The sequence below is a fragment of the Hyla sarda genome, chromosome 3 (assembly GCF_029499605.1).
Source record: "Hyla sarda isolate aHylSar1 chromosome 3, aHylSar1.hap1, whole genome shotgun sequence".
In the NCBI taxonomy this organism is placed as follows: domain Eukaryota; kingdom Metazoa; phylum Chordata; class Amphibia; order Anura; family Hylidae; genus Hyla; species Hyla sarda.
Window position 1 is genome coordinate 262,972,183 of NC_079191.1, and position 13,375 is coordinate 262,985,557.

At 44.7% G+C, this 13,375-nt stretch overlaps 1 protein-coding gene across 7 annotated transcripts in view; it reads left to right on the forward strand.

The window, feature by feature from the left end:
- AKAP7 (A-kinase anchoring protein 7) overlaps window positions 1-13,375 on the forward strand; it is a 162,249-nt gene that overhangs the window by 38,170 nt on the left and 110,704 nt on the right. The gene's annotated exons all lie outside the window — the stretch shown is intronic.

Sequence of the window (13,375 nt, forward strand, 5' to 3'; positions counted from 1 at the left end):
ATAACTCTGGAATGCTTTTACCTATCATTCTGATTCCGAGATTGTTTTTTCGTGACATATTCTACTTTATGTTATTGGTAAAATGTTGTCGATACTTGCATCCTTTCTTAGTGAAAAATTCCAAAATTTGATGAAAAAATAGAAAATTTAGCATTTTTCTAACTTTGAAGCTCTCTGCTTGTAAGGAAAATGGATATTCCAAATAATTTTTTTTTATTCACATATAAAATATGTCCACTTTATGTTTGCATCATAAAATTGACGTGTTTTTACTTTTGGAAGACACCAGAGGGCTTCAAAGTTCAGCAGCAATTTTCCAATTTTTCACAAAATTTCCAAAATCACAATTTTTCAGGGACCAGTTCAGGTTTGAAGTGGATTTGAAGGGTCTTCATCTTAGAAATACCCCATAAATGACCCCATTATAAAAATTGCACCCCCCAAAGTATTCAAAATGACATTCAGTCAGCGTTTTAACCCTTTAGGTGTTTCACAGGAATAGCAGCAAAGTGAAGGAAAAAATTCACAATCTTCATTTTTTACACTTGCATGTTCTTGTAGACCCAATTTTTGAATTTTTACAAGGGGTAAAAGGAGAAAATGTATACTTATATTTGTAGCCCAATTTCTCTCGAGTAAGCACATACCTCATATGTCTATGTAAATTGTTCGGCGGGCGCAGTAGAAGGCTCAGAAGCGAAGGAGCGCCGAGGGGATTTTGGAGAGTACGTTTTTCTGAAATGGTTTTTGGGGGGCATGTTGCATTTAGGAAGCCCCTATGGTGCCAGAACAGGAAAAAAAAAAAAACACATGGCATATCATTTTGGAAACTAGACCCCTTGAGGAACGTAACAAGGAATAAAGTGAGCCTTAAAGGGGTAGTCCAGTGGTGAAAAACGTATGCCCTATTATAAGGATAGGGGATAAGTTTGAGATCGCGTGGGGTCCGACCGCTGGGGCCCCCTGCGATCTCTCAGTACGGGGCCCGGCTCTCCGGCCAGATAGCGGGTGTCGACCCCCGCACGAAGCGGCGGCCGACACGCCCCCTCAATACATCTCAATGGCAGAGCTGGAGATTGCCGAAGGCAGCGCTTCGGCTCTGCCATAGAGTTGTATTGAGGGGGCGTGTCGGCCACCGCCTCGTGCGGAGGTCGACACGCCCCCTTCCCGCGGGCTGTCGGGGCTCCGTACAGGAGATCGCAGGGGGCCCCAGCGGTCGGACTCCCCGCGATCTGCAACTTATCCCCTATCCTTAGGATAGGGAATAAGTTGCTCACCACTGAGTCACCACTGGACTACTCCTTTAATACCCCACAGGTTTTTCACGACTTTCGCATACGTAAAAATTTCACATTTTTGCAAGGGTTCATAGCAGAAAATACCCCCCAAAATTTGTAACCCCATCTCTTCTAAGTATGGAGGTACCCCATAAGTGGACCTGAAGCGCACTACGGGCGAACTACAATGCTCAGAAGAGAAGGAGTCATATTTGGCTTTTTGAGAGCAAATTTTGCTCGAGGGGCATGTCGCATTTAGGAAGCCCCTATGGTGCCAGGACAGCAAAATAACCCCCCACATGGAATACCATTTTGGAAACTAGACCCCTTGAGGAACGTAACAAGGGGTACAGTGAGCATTTACCCCCCACTGGTGTCTGTCAGATCTTTGGAACAGTGGGCTGTACAAAATTTTTAATTAGCACAGCCCACTGTTCCAAAGATCCGTCAGACACCTGTGGGGTGTAAATTCTGACTGCACCCCTCATTACATTCCGTGAGGGGTGTAGTTTCCGAAATGGGGTCACATGTGTTTTTTTTTTTTTTTTGCGTTTGTCAAAACCGCTGTAACAATCAGCCACCCTGTACAAATCACATCAAATGTACATGGTGAACTCTCCCTTCTGGGCCTTGTTGTGCGCCCCCAGAGCAGTTTGCGCCCACATATGGGGTATCTCCGTAGTCGGGAGAAATTGCATTAAAAATTTTGGGGGGTGTTTTTCCCTTTTACCTCTTGTCAAAATGAAAAGTATGGGGCAACACCAGCATGTTAGTGTAAAAATTTTTTTTTTTACACTAACATGCTGGTGTAGACCCCCAACTTCACCTTTTCATAAGGTGTAAAAGGAGAAAAAGCCCCACAAAATTTGTAACACAATTTCTCCCGAGTACGGCGATACCCCATATGTGACCCTAAACTGTTGCCTTGAAATACGACAGGGCTCCAAAGTGAGAGCGCCATGCGCATTTGAGGCCTGAATTAGGGATTTACATAGGGGTGGACATAGGGGTATTCTATGCCAGTGATTCCCAAACAGGGTGCCTCCAGCTGTTGCAAAACTCCCCGCATGCCTGGACAGTCAACGGCTGTCCGGCAATACTGGGAGTTGTTGTTTTGCAACAGGGGCCGGGCAGGGCGGGAGGAAGTAACCGCCCCCCCCCCCCCCCCCCCCTGTGATTGGTCGGTTAACTAACCGAAGAATCGCAGGGGATCGGAGGAGGTGGTAGGCTTGCCACCTCGCTCCTAGTCTTCAGCATGGTCCTGGCTGTCTGTGACAGCCGGGATCATGCAAAATTCAGCAGGATTTCAGCAGGCATCCGGTTCCGATCTCTGCCCGGCGAGCGGCAGAGACCGGAAAACGCCATGACGTTGTGGAACGTCATTGGTCCTTAAAGCCCAGGGTGCCATGACGTTCCACAACGTCATTGGTCCTTAAGAGGTTAAGGATGCAGCCAATTTTATTTTTGCATTTTTGTTTTTTCCTCCTCGCCTTCTAAAAATCATAACTCTTTTATATTTTCATCCACAGATGAGTATGAGGGCTTGTTTTTTGTGTGATCTGTTGTCCTTTGTAACAACATCACTCATTTTACCATAAAAATGTGTGGCGAAAATATTATACATGTGGGCAAATTGAAAAGAAAACCGCAATTTAGGAAATTTGGGAAGGTTTAATTTTTACGCTGTACAATTTATGGTAAAAATTACATGTTTTCTTTATTCTGTGGGTCAATACGATCAAAATGATACCCATAATTACATACTTTTCTATTATTGTACCGCTTTAAAAAAAATCTCAAACCTTTTAACCAAATTAGTGCGTTTAAAATCCATCTATTATGACGACCTATAACTTTTTCATTTTTCCATATATTTCCCATTTGTATATATGAAACTTTTAATTATAAAAAAATAAATAAAAAATTTGGGAATATTAGGCTGCTTTCACACTATGAGGTTCTCCCGTTAATACACGTACGTTTGAAACATAATGATTAACACACGTTAAACAACCCCATTCAAGTCAATGGATTTTTTCATTTAACCTTTGTCATACGTTATAGCCCGTCATGACTAACGTACGTTAGTTGTGACGTGAGAAATAACGTGACATGCACTAATTTTTTGCATGTCACAAGAAACGGGTAAATTAACGTATGTTATTTTTAACATTGAAGTCTATGGCCGACATACGTTAGTAAATACACCCGTTAATGCCCTTTATTATAACGGATATTATTTTTACTGAGCATGCTGAGAAGAGGTGGCATCAGTAGACTCCTGCAGTGCTGAGGGACTACTACTACTCCCATCATGGAACAGTTTCTATGCTGGGAGTAGTAGTTCCCCACTGCGGGAGACTGCCGGTGGCTGGGGAGGTTACATTAGTGTTTGTACTACTACCCCCATCATGGATCAGACTCTGTTCCATGATAGGGGTTGTAGTACAGGGGCTGAGGGATTGATCCCACCCGATGCGATCAGAATTTATTAAGCAGGGGAGCGGGCGGCATGGTCCGCAACCCTGCGATCACCGATGTATTTTTTACTTTCATTTTTAAATTACTGTGACCCCGCCAGCGCATTTATAAGTATATATCTATACCCCGTGCCAGCGCATACTGTGACCCCGCCAGCGCATTTATAAGTATATATCTATACCCCGTGCCAGCGCATACTGTGACCCCGCCAGCGCATTTATAAGTATATATCTATACCCCCCGCCAGCGCATACTGTGACCCCACCAGCGCATTTATAAGTATATATCTATACCCCGTGCCAGCGCATTTATAAGTATATATCTATACCCCGTGCCAGCGCATACTGTGACCCCGCCAGCGCATTTATAAGTATATATCTATACCCCGTGCCAGCGCATACTGTGACCCCGCCAGCGCATTTGTCCTAATTTTCTATTGCAGCGCTATATGTGACAACCATACCTATCAGAACGTATCTATGAATGAATAGTGTATCTGTAAGGATCATCGGCCGAGCGGCTGCTGGATGCGCTCCTGACATATATACTTGTCACATATAGCGCATTTGTGCAGCAACATATATGACAAGTATAAATGTCAGGAGCACATCCAGCAGCCGCTCAGCCGATGATCCTGACAGATATACTGTTCATTCATTGAGCGGCAGCTGCATATGTATATAGATGTGCTGGGGGGGGGGGCAGACATAAAGCATTATCTGCCCCCCCGCAGCGCTTCTATATACACATGCAGCTGCCGCTCAATGAATTAATAGTATATCTGTCAGGATCATCGGCCGAGCGGCTGCTGGATGCGCTCCTGACATTTATACTTGTCATATATGTCGCTGCACAAATGCCCTATATGTGACAAGTATATATGTCAGGAGCGCATCCAGCAGCCGATTATTCTGACAGATATACTATTCATTCATTGAGCGACAGCTGCATATGTATATAGAAGCGCTGTGGGGGGCAGATAACGCTATATGTCTGCCCCCCCCCAGCACATCTATATACATATACAACTGCTGCTCAATGAATGAACAGTATATCCATCAGGATCATCGGCCGAGCGGCTGCTGAATACGTTCTGATAGGTATGGTTGTCACATATAGCGCCGCAATAGAAAATTAGGACAAATGCGCTGGTGGGGTCACAGTATGCGCTGGCGGGGGGTATAGATATATACTTATAAATGCGCTGGCGGGGGTAATATTTTTATTAATGCGCTGTCGGGGGCTAGATATATAGCGCTCTATGCCCCCCCCCCCCCCCCACACACACACACACCACTTTTATTATACATATGTCCCCTCACATTGTCCATTTTAAAAACCCCGTGGGGATCCCTGAATGACTCCTCAGTACCGGCCATTCAGGGATCCCCGCAGGGAACTTAAAAATGAAAGTAAAAAATACATCGGTGATCGCAGGGTTGCGGAGCTCCCCTGCTTAATAACTTCTGATCGCATGGGGTGTCAGAAGTGAGACCCGGTGCGATAAATCCCTCATCCCCTGTACTACAACCCCCATCATGGAACAGAGTCTGTTCTATGATGGGGTAGTAGTACAAACACTAATGTAGCCTCCCCAGCTGTCTACAGACTCCCGCAGTGGGGAATTACTACTCCCATCATGGAAAAAAGTCTGTTCCATGATGGGAGCAGTAGTAGTCCTGGCTGTGGGAGTCTGAAGGCAGAGGTGTAAAAACATCCATATGACAGATGTTTTGTTAGCATCCGTTAATTCATCCGCTATTAAACGTCCGTTAATAATACATAATAACATACGTTTATTAACGGGTGAACTTCATAGTGTGAAAGCAGCCTTATCTGATATAAGCTATTTCGGAATATTTTTGACAATTTTTTTATATTACGACGTTCACCATATGGGATCATTAACATTATATTTTGATAGTTCGGACATTTACACACGCGGCGATACCAAATATGTTTATTAATTTATGTATTTTTACACTTTCTGGGGTAAAATGGGAAAAAGTGACAATTTGTATTGGGGGAGGGGATTTTTCACATTTTTTTACTTTTTTAGTTTTTTTTTTTACATTTTGTTACTTTTTCTTTTACACTTTAATAGTCCCAATAGGGGACTATTTATAGCAATCACTGGATGCAATCACTATGCACTGCACTGATCAGTATTATTGGCTATCTTCTGCTCTGGTCTGCTTGATCTCAGACCTGAGCAGAAGACCCCAGTAGACGACCGGAAGCAGGTGAGGGGATCTCCGGCCGCCATGCTGGATGATCAGATCCCCGCGGCAATCTGTATTGATCACGGCATCTGAGGGGTTAATGGCACACATCAACGCGATTGCTGATGTGCGGGTCCCTTGCTGCTGATGGCAGCCGGGACCTGCTGCGCATGACACAAGTACCACTCTGGTGCTCGCAGTCATGTACAGGACATAAATGTACGTCCTGGTGTGTTAAGTACCAGGGCACCAGGACGTACATTTATGTCCTATGTAGTTAAGGTGTTAAAGAGCTGAAAGGACCCTGAAACGGGTCGGGGGCAAACTGCTTCTGCCATGTCCCGATGGACCCCATTCACTTGCCTGAAATGCTTGCACTATTTTTTTCTCTGCTAAATTCTCGTCGTTCTGACCGGATTTACCGATGGAACTCTGAATAGCAGAGTCCGACGGCAATGTGAACGAGCCCTTACAGTGCAGTTCTTAGATTAGTTTGTAGCCTATAATGATGGTGTTATATTGAGCCTTCACTTCAACCAACTTCTCATGAATGCACAAATGTAAGTTTGTGTAATATTATGAAACTTGACTGCATAACGTACAGCAAAAACTTTTTGAAATGATCATCCTAAATTGCTTAAAAAAGTGTGGACTTTTATGGGGGTGGTCTTCTCAAAGAATGTATATTACATGTGGAACTAAAAGTCTGGTCTGGAACAGAGGGTGGTTATCTCAAAAGGAAGATTTTTTGGGGGAGGTTTAAGTATATATGCCACCTTAAATTTCAGAAAAAGTGGTACTTAACCTGCCCTACATAGAACACAGACTACTAAAATCATTTTTCAACTTCCAATATTGGAACAATTAGAAGTACATTTTGAAGGAATACACTTTGAATATTCTAATGAATATTGAGGTGGTACACATAACAAAATATTATACATACAATAATTCAAACCATAAATTAGGAAAATGTATTATTATGCACTGATAGGTTAAACATCAGCAGAATAAAACTGTTGAAAGCAATATGCATTAAATTAACCCCTTCCCGCAATAGGAAGTATGCATACGTCCCAGCACCCGACACGTTCGCGCGCTGGTACGTATGCATACATCCTAGCGATCTCCGACACTGCCGCGGGCAGCGCAGGAGATCGGCGGCGGGACCCGGCCGTCAATCACACCCAGAGTCCTGCCAGAGCCACGAACACGCCAGTCCCGGAAGCATTAACCCCATAGTTGCCGCGATCAATCCTGATTGATCAATCCTCTGTTCATCAACGGCGGCACGGCGATATGATCGCGGGTTGCCATTGGTTGCTATGGCAGCAGGAGGTTTGATCATGACCTCCTGTCTTCCTGCTACGGAAGCCTGTGAGATCCAGCCACAGGCTGGATCGCACAGGCTGTAGTGTGTGCAGCTGATCGGGTCATACTGTGCTGCAGTACAAATGTATTGCAGCATTGTATAAACTGTAAAAAGTTTAAAAAATAAAATAAAAAGTTCTTCAATAAAAGTATGAAGTGTAAAAAAAATGAAATTAAAAAAATGCCCCTTTCCCAATAAAAGCCCTGTATTATCACCAAAAAAGATCAAAAACACAAATCATATACATAATAGGTATTGCCACGTCCGTAATGATGTGTACTATAAAACTATAATGTAAATTATCCCGCATGAATGCCATAAAAAAAAAAAAAAAAAGCGCAAAATTCGCCAATTTTGGTGCAAATAGCAGAATAAAAAAGATCAAAAGGTAGCACATATCGCAAAAATAATGCCATTAAAAAGTACAGCTCATCTTGCAAAAAATAAGCCCTTACTTAGTGGCGTCGGACAAAAAATAAAAAAGTTATGGCTGTTGGAAAATGAATGGCAGAAAAAGAATTTTGCTCAGAAAAGGAAGAAGGACATAGAAAGCTATATAAAATGGGTATCGCCATAATCGTACTGACCAACAGAATAAATATAACATCACTTTTACCACACTGTGTACACCATAAAAAAATCAAATAAAAAAACGCCAGAAATTTTCAAGTTTTTCACAATATTTTGGAGTTATTCACAAAAAATGCTGCATGTGTCAACAAAAATGCACCATTTATATATAGTACAATATGTCACAAAAAAAAAATCTCAGAATTGCTCCGCTCAGAAAAAGTGTTACAGTTATTACCATTTAAAGAGACATGTCAAATCTGGTCATTATGGTAAAAAATGGGTCCGTCCTTAATGGATTAAAAAGACAAAACTCTCATGGCTATCACTCCTTCTGCTGTGTTACTCAACTGTGATAAAGTACAAAATAGCCTGGCAGTAATTTCTGACAAATATTAAACTAATGTAACAATCAAATAATGGCACAAAAAGTCACTTACAAAATATTTAAAATGTGCCTGTTCTTTCAGATAACCTTCCTGGATGAGCTGTCCTGTGTGAACATGAGGAGTAGCACTATTTCTCACCATTGTATAGCTTGTATATGGCATTTCTATTAGATTTCTGCAGGCTCCATCTCTATTTTAAAGGGGTACTCCGCCCCTAGACATCTTATCCCCTATCCAAAGGATGAGGGATAAGATGTCAGATCGCCGGGGACCCCCTGGATCTGCCATGCCGCACCCACCTGTAGTGGCTTCCGGAACAGCTGTCACGCCCCCTCCCATAGACTTGCATTGAGGGGCGGGGTGTGACGTCACATGGGGCCGGAGTCGTGACGTCACGATCTTCTGTCCCGGTGGTCGAGATGGACTCAGCCTGCTACAGGTGGGTGCTGCATGGTAGATCAAGGGCGTTCCCAGCAGTGGGACCACAGCAATCTGACATCTTATCCCCTATCCTTTGTCTAGCAGCGGAGTAACCATTTAAAGTCACTGAGTTATTCATTCAGACTGTACACACACACAAACATACACAGAAGAGGGGAACCTGGAGTTCAGTGATCGCAATACTTATCCTAATAGAAGCATTGAGGTCATAATAGAACAATACTGAGCATTAAAGGGGTAATGCAGGAAAATAACTTTTTTTTTATATATCAACTGGCTCCAGAAAGTTAAACAGATTTGTAAATTACTTCTATTAAAAAATCTTAATCCTTTCAGTACTTATGAGCTGATGAAGTTGAGTTGTTCTTTTCTGTCTAAGTGTTCTCTGATGACACGTGTCTCGGGAACCACCCAGTTTAGAAACAAATCCCCACAGCAAACCTCTTCTACTCTGTGCAGTTCCCGAGACAAGCAGAGATGTCAGCAGAGAGCACTGTTGCCAGACAGAAAACAACAACTCAAATTCAGCAGCTGATAATTATTGAAAGGTTTAAGATTTTTTTAATAGAAGTAATTTACAAATCTGTTTAACTTTCTGGAACCAGTTGATATAAAAAAAAAAGTTTTTTCCTGGAATACCCCGTTAACCCCTTAAGGACCAAGCACGTATGAGTACGTCCGTGCGCCCTGGGTCTTAAGGACCAGGCACGTACTCGTATGTCCTGGCGAATTTCGCATCCCGCCGCGCCGGGCTGGTTGCGAAACCGGACGCCTGCTAAAATCGTTTAGCAGGCGTCCGAGGCAAACGCCGAGGGGGGGTCCCGGGACCCCCACGTCGGCAATCTGCGGGGATTCCGGTCATTCGGGTCAGTGGTGACCCGATGACCCGGAACTAGATGGTGATCGGCAGTGTACGATACACCGCCAATCACCTGCCGTTGCAGGGGAGAGTGACAATACTGTCACCTCCCCAGCAACGCTACTATTGGCCGGCGATCCTTTGACCAATAGTAGCGCGGCAGAGGAGGGGTTAATGGTCCCTTCCCGCTGCTGCACCCGCTCTCTGGGTTCAGTCAGCGGGTGCAGCAGTGAGGAGAAGACCCTGGATCTCCCCTCGGAGCTCCGGAGCCCCCTCACCAGCCTTAGAATAGGGACAGCGGATTGCGGGGACAGGTAGGAGTTAATAAAGTTAAAAAAGTTTAAAAAAAAGTCGTCGTCCCCCCCCGACCCCCTAATAGGACCCCAATGGTCCCATTAGGGTCTGATCCCTGACCCCGGGTCCTATTAGGGGTTCAGGGAGCTGCGTGCGCCATCCGTTTTTTTTTGGCCGCAGCTCTTTTTTTTCTTTCTTTTAATAAAAAAAAATCCCCCCCCTGACCCCCTAATAGGTCCCCCAGGGTCCTATTAGGGTCTAATCCCTTACTCCGGGTCCTATTAGGTTTTTTTTTTTCTATTACTGTTGTACACTTTTTACAAGCACCACACACTACATACTTCGCCGCCCCCCCAGACAAGTGCACTGGAGCCCCCTTCCGATGACCCTGTCTGGAGCCCCCCAGAGGGTTATCAGCCACGGATTCCTGAGTTTGTTGGTGACTCAGGAATCCGGATTGACATGGCTGGCTTCACTGATCTGGACTTTTTAAAGTTTTTTTTCAGTGACAGCCTGGTCAATCACATGGTGGAGCAAACAAACTTGTATGCCCAGCAGTTCATTGCCCACCACCCCGATTCGCTTTTGGCCAGGCCCAATGAATGGCGCGCCATTGATGCAGCAGAAATTAGGACATTTTGGGGCCTCACGCTGCATATGGGCCTGGACAAAAAACCAAGTGCTCGTCGTTACTGGAGCGGGGACGTCCTCTATCAGACCCCGCTTTACAATATGGCGATGACACGGAGGTGGTTCAAGGCCATTCGGAAATGCCTTCATTATGCAGATAATGCGGCATGTCCGCCCCGAGGTGATCCCGCCCATGACCGGCTTTACAAAGTGAGGCCGGTCATCGATCACTTTGGGGCCAAATTTTTGGAGGCCTACGTACCGCTCAGGGACCTCTCGGTAGATGAGTCTCTCATCAGTTTTAAGGGGGGACTCATCTTCCGCCAGTATATTCCCTCGAAGCGGGCACGGTATGGCGTGAAGCTCTATAAACTTTGTGAGAGTACCTCCGGGTACACTTGCAAGTTTAGAGTATATGAGGGACAAGATTCCCGTATTGAACCCTCAGAATGTCTCCCCACTCTCGGTGTTGGCGGGAAACTCGTTTGGGACCTTGTGCACCCATTGCTGGATGAGGGTTTCTGGATAACTTTTATATCAGCATCCCTCTCTTCACATCCCTTTCCGCCAGATCCACGTCCGCTTGTGGGACCGTGCGGAAGAACCAGAGAGGCCTCCCTCTAAATTTGGTCCAGACGCCTATCCCCAAGGGTGAGTCCCGTGCCCTCACCCATGATAACCTGTTGTTGGTGAAGTATAAGGACAAGAGGGATATCCTTATACTCACCACTATTCATGGGAACGGCAGCACCCCTGTCCCTGTGCGAGGTACCACAACGGTCCTCAAGCCCGATTGTATTCTGGACTACAATCGGTATATGGGGGGATATGACTCCTTCTCTTCTGAGCATTGTAGTTTGCCCGTAGTGCACTTCAGGTCAACTTATGGGGTACATCCATACTCAGAAGAGATGGAGTTACAAATTTTGCGGGGTATTTTCTGCAAAAATGTGAAATTTCGGGGGAAACACACATTTTATTGAAAAAAATATATATATTTTTTTACATATCCAAAAGTCGTGAAACACCTGTGGGGTATTAAGGCTCACTTAATTCCTTGTTACGTTCCTCAAGGGGTCTAGTTTCCAAAATGGTATGCCATGTGTTTTTTTTTTTTTTGCTGTTCTGGCACCATAGGGGCTTCCTAAATGCAACATGCCCCCCAAAAACCATTTCTGAAAAACTTACTCTCCAAAATCCCCTCGTCGCTCCTTCCCTTCTGAGCCCTCTACTGCGCCCGCCGAACAATTTACATAAACATATGAGGTATGTGGTTACTCGAGAGAAATTGGGCTACAAATACAAGTATAAATTTTCTCCTTTTACCCCTTGCAAAAATTCAAAAATTGGGTCTACAAGAACATGCAAGTGTAAAAAATGAAGATTGTGAATTTTCTCCTTCACTTTGCTGCTATTCCTGTGAAACACCTAAAGGGTTAAAATGCTGACTGAATGTCATTTTGAATACTTTGGGGGTGCAGTTTTTATAATGGGGTCATTTGTGGGGTATTTCTAATATGAAGACCCTTCAAATCCACTTCAAACCTGAACTGGTCCCTGAAAATAGTGAGTTTGAAAATTTTGAGAAAAATTGGAAAATTGCTGCTGAATTTTGAAGCCCTCTGATGTCTTCCAAAAGTAAAAACTCGTCAATTTTATGATGCAAACATAAAGTAGACATGTTGTATATGTGAATTAAAATTTTTTTATTTTGAATATCCATTTTCCTTACAAGCAGAGAGCTTCAAAGTTAGAAAAATGCAAAATTTTCTATTTTTTCATCAAATTTGGGGATTTTTCACCAAGAAAGGATGCAAGTTACCACAAAAATTTACCACCATGTTAAAGTAGAATATGTCACGAAAAAACTATCTCGGAATCAGAATGATAACTAAGAGCATTCCAGAGTTATTAATGTTTAAAGTGACAGTGGTCAGATGTGCAAAAAACGCTCTGGTCCTAAGGTGTAAAATGGCCTGGTCCTTAAGGGGTTAACTTTGAATCAAGCTCTGGGGTGAGATCTAAGTCAAATTGAACTTGTGTAGCCACTTTGCAGTCTCTGCTTCTGGTTCTCTCCAGTAACTACAACTACACATCTGTGTCCTTCCCCTCTCAGTGGACTTGTAAGGTCAGCAAGTAACCTTCTCCATTGTCACATTAGTGCAATATAGATATAACCACTCATGTATGGTAAGTATAACCACATACCGTATATACTCGAGTATAAGCCGAGTTTTTCAGCACGATTTTTCGTGCTGAAAACACCCCCCTCGGCTTATACTCGAGTGAACTCCCCCACCCGCAGTGGTCTTCAACCTGCGGACTTCCAGAGGTTTCAAAACTACAACTCCCAGCAAGCCAGGGCAGCCATCGGCTGTCCGGGCTTGCTGGGAGTTGTAGTTTTGAAACCTCCGGAGGTCCGCAGGTTGAAGACCACTGCGGCCTTCAACATCATCCAGCCCCCTCTCACCCCCTTTAGTTCTGAGTACTCACCTCCGCTCGGCGCTGGTCCGGTCCTGCAGGGCTGTCTGGTAAGGAGGTGGTCCGGTGAGGAGGTGGTCCGGGCTGCTATCTTCACCGGGGAGGCCTCTTCTAAGCGCTTCGGGCCCGGCCTCAGAATAGTCACGTTGCCTTGACAACGACGCAGATGCGTCGTTGTCAAGGCAACGGCTCTATTCCGGGCCGGAAGCGCGGAGAAGAGGCGCCCCCGGTGAAGATAGCAGCCCGGACCACCTCCTCACCGGACCACCTCCTTACCGGACAGCCCTGCAGGACCGGACCAGCGCCGAGCGGAGGTGAGTACTCAGAACTAAAGGGGGTGAGAGGGGGCTGGATGATGT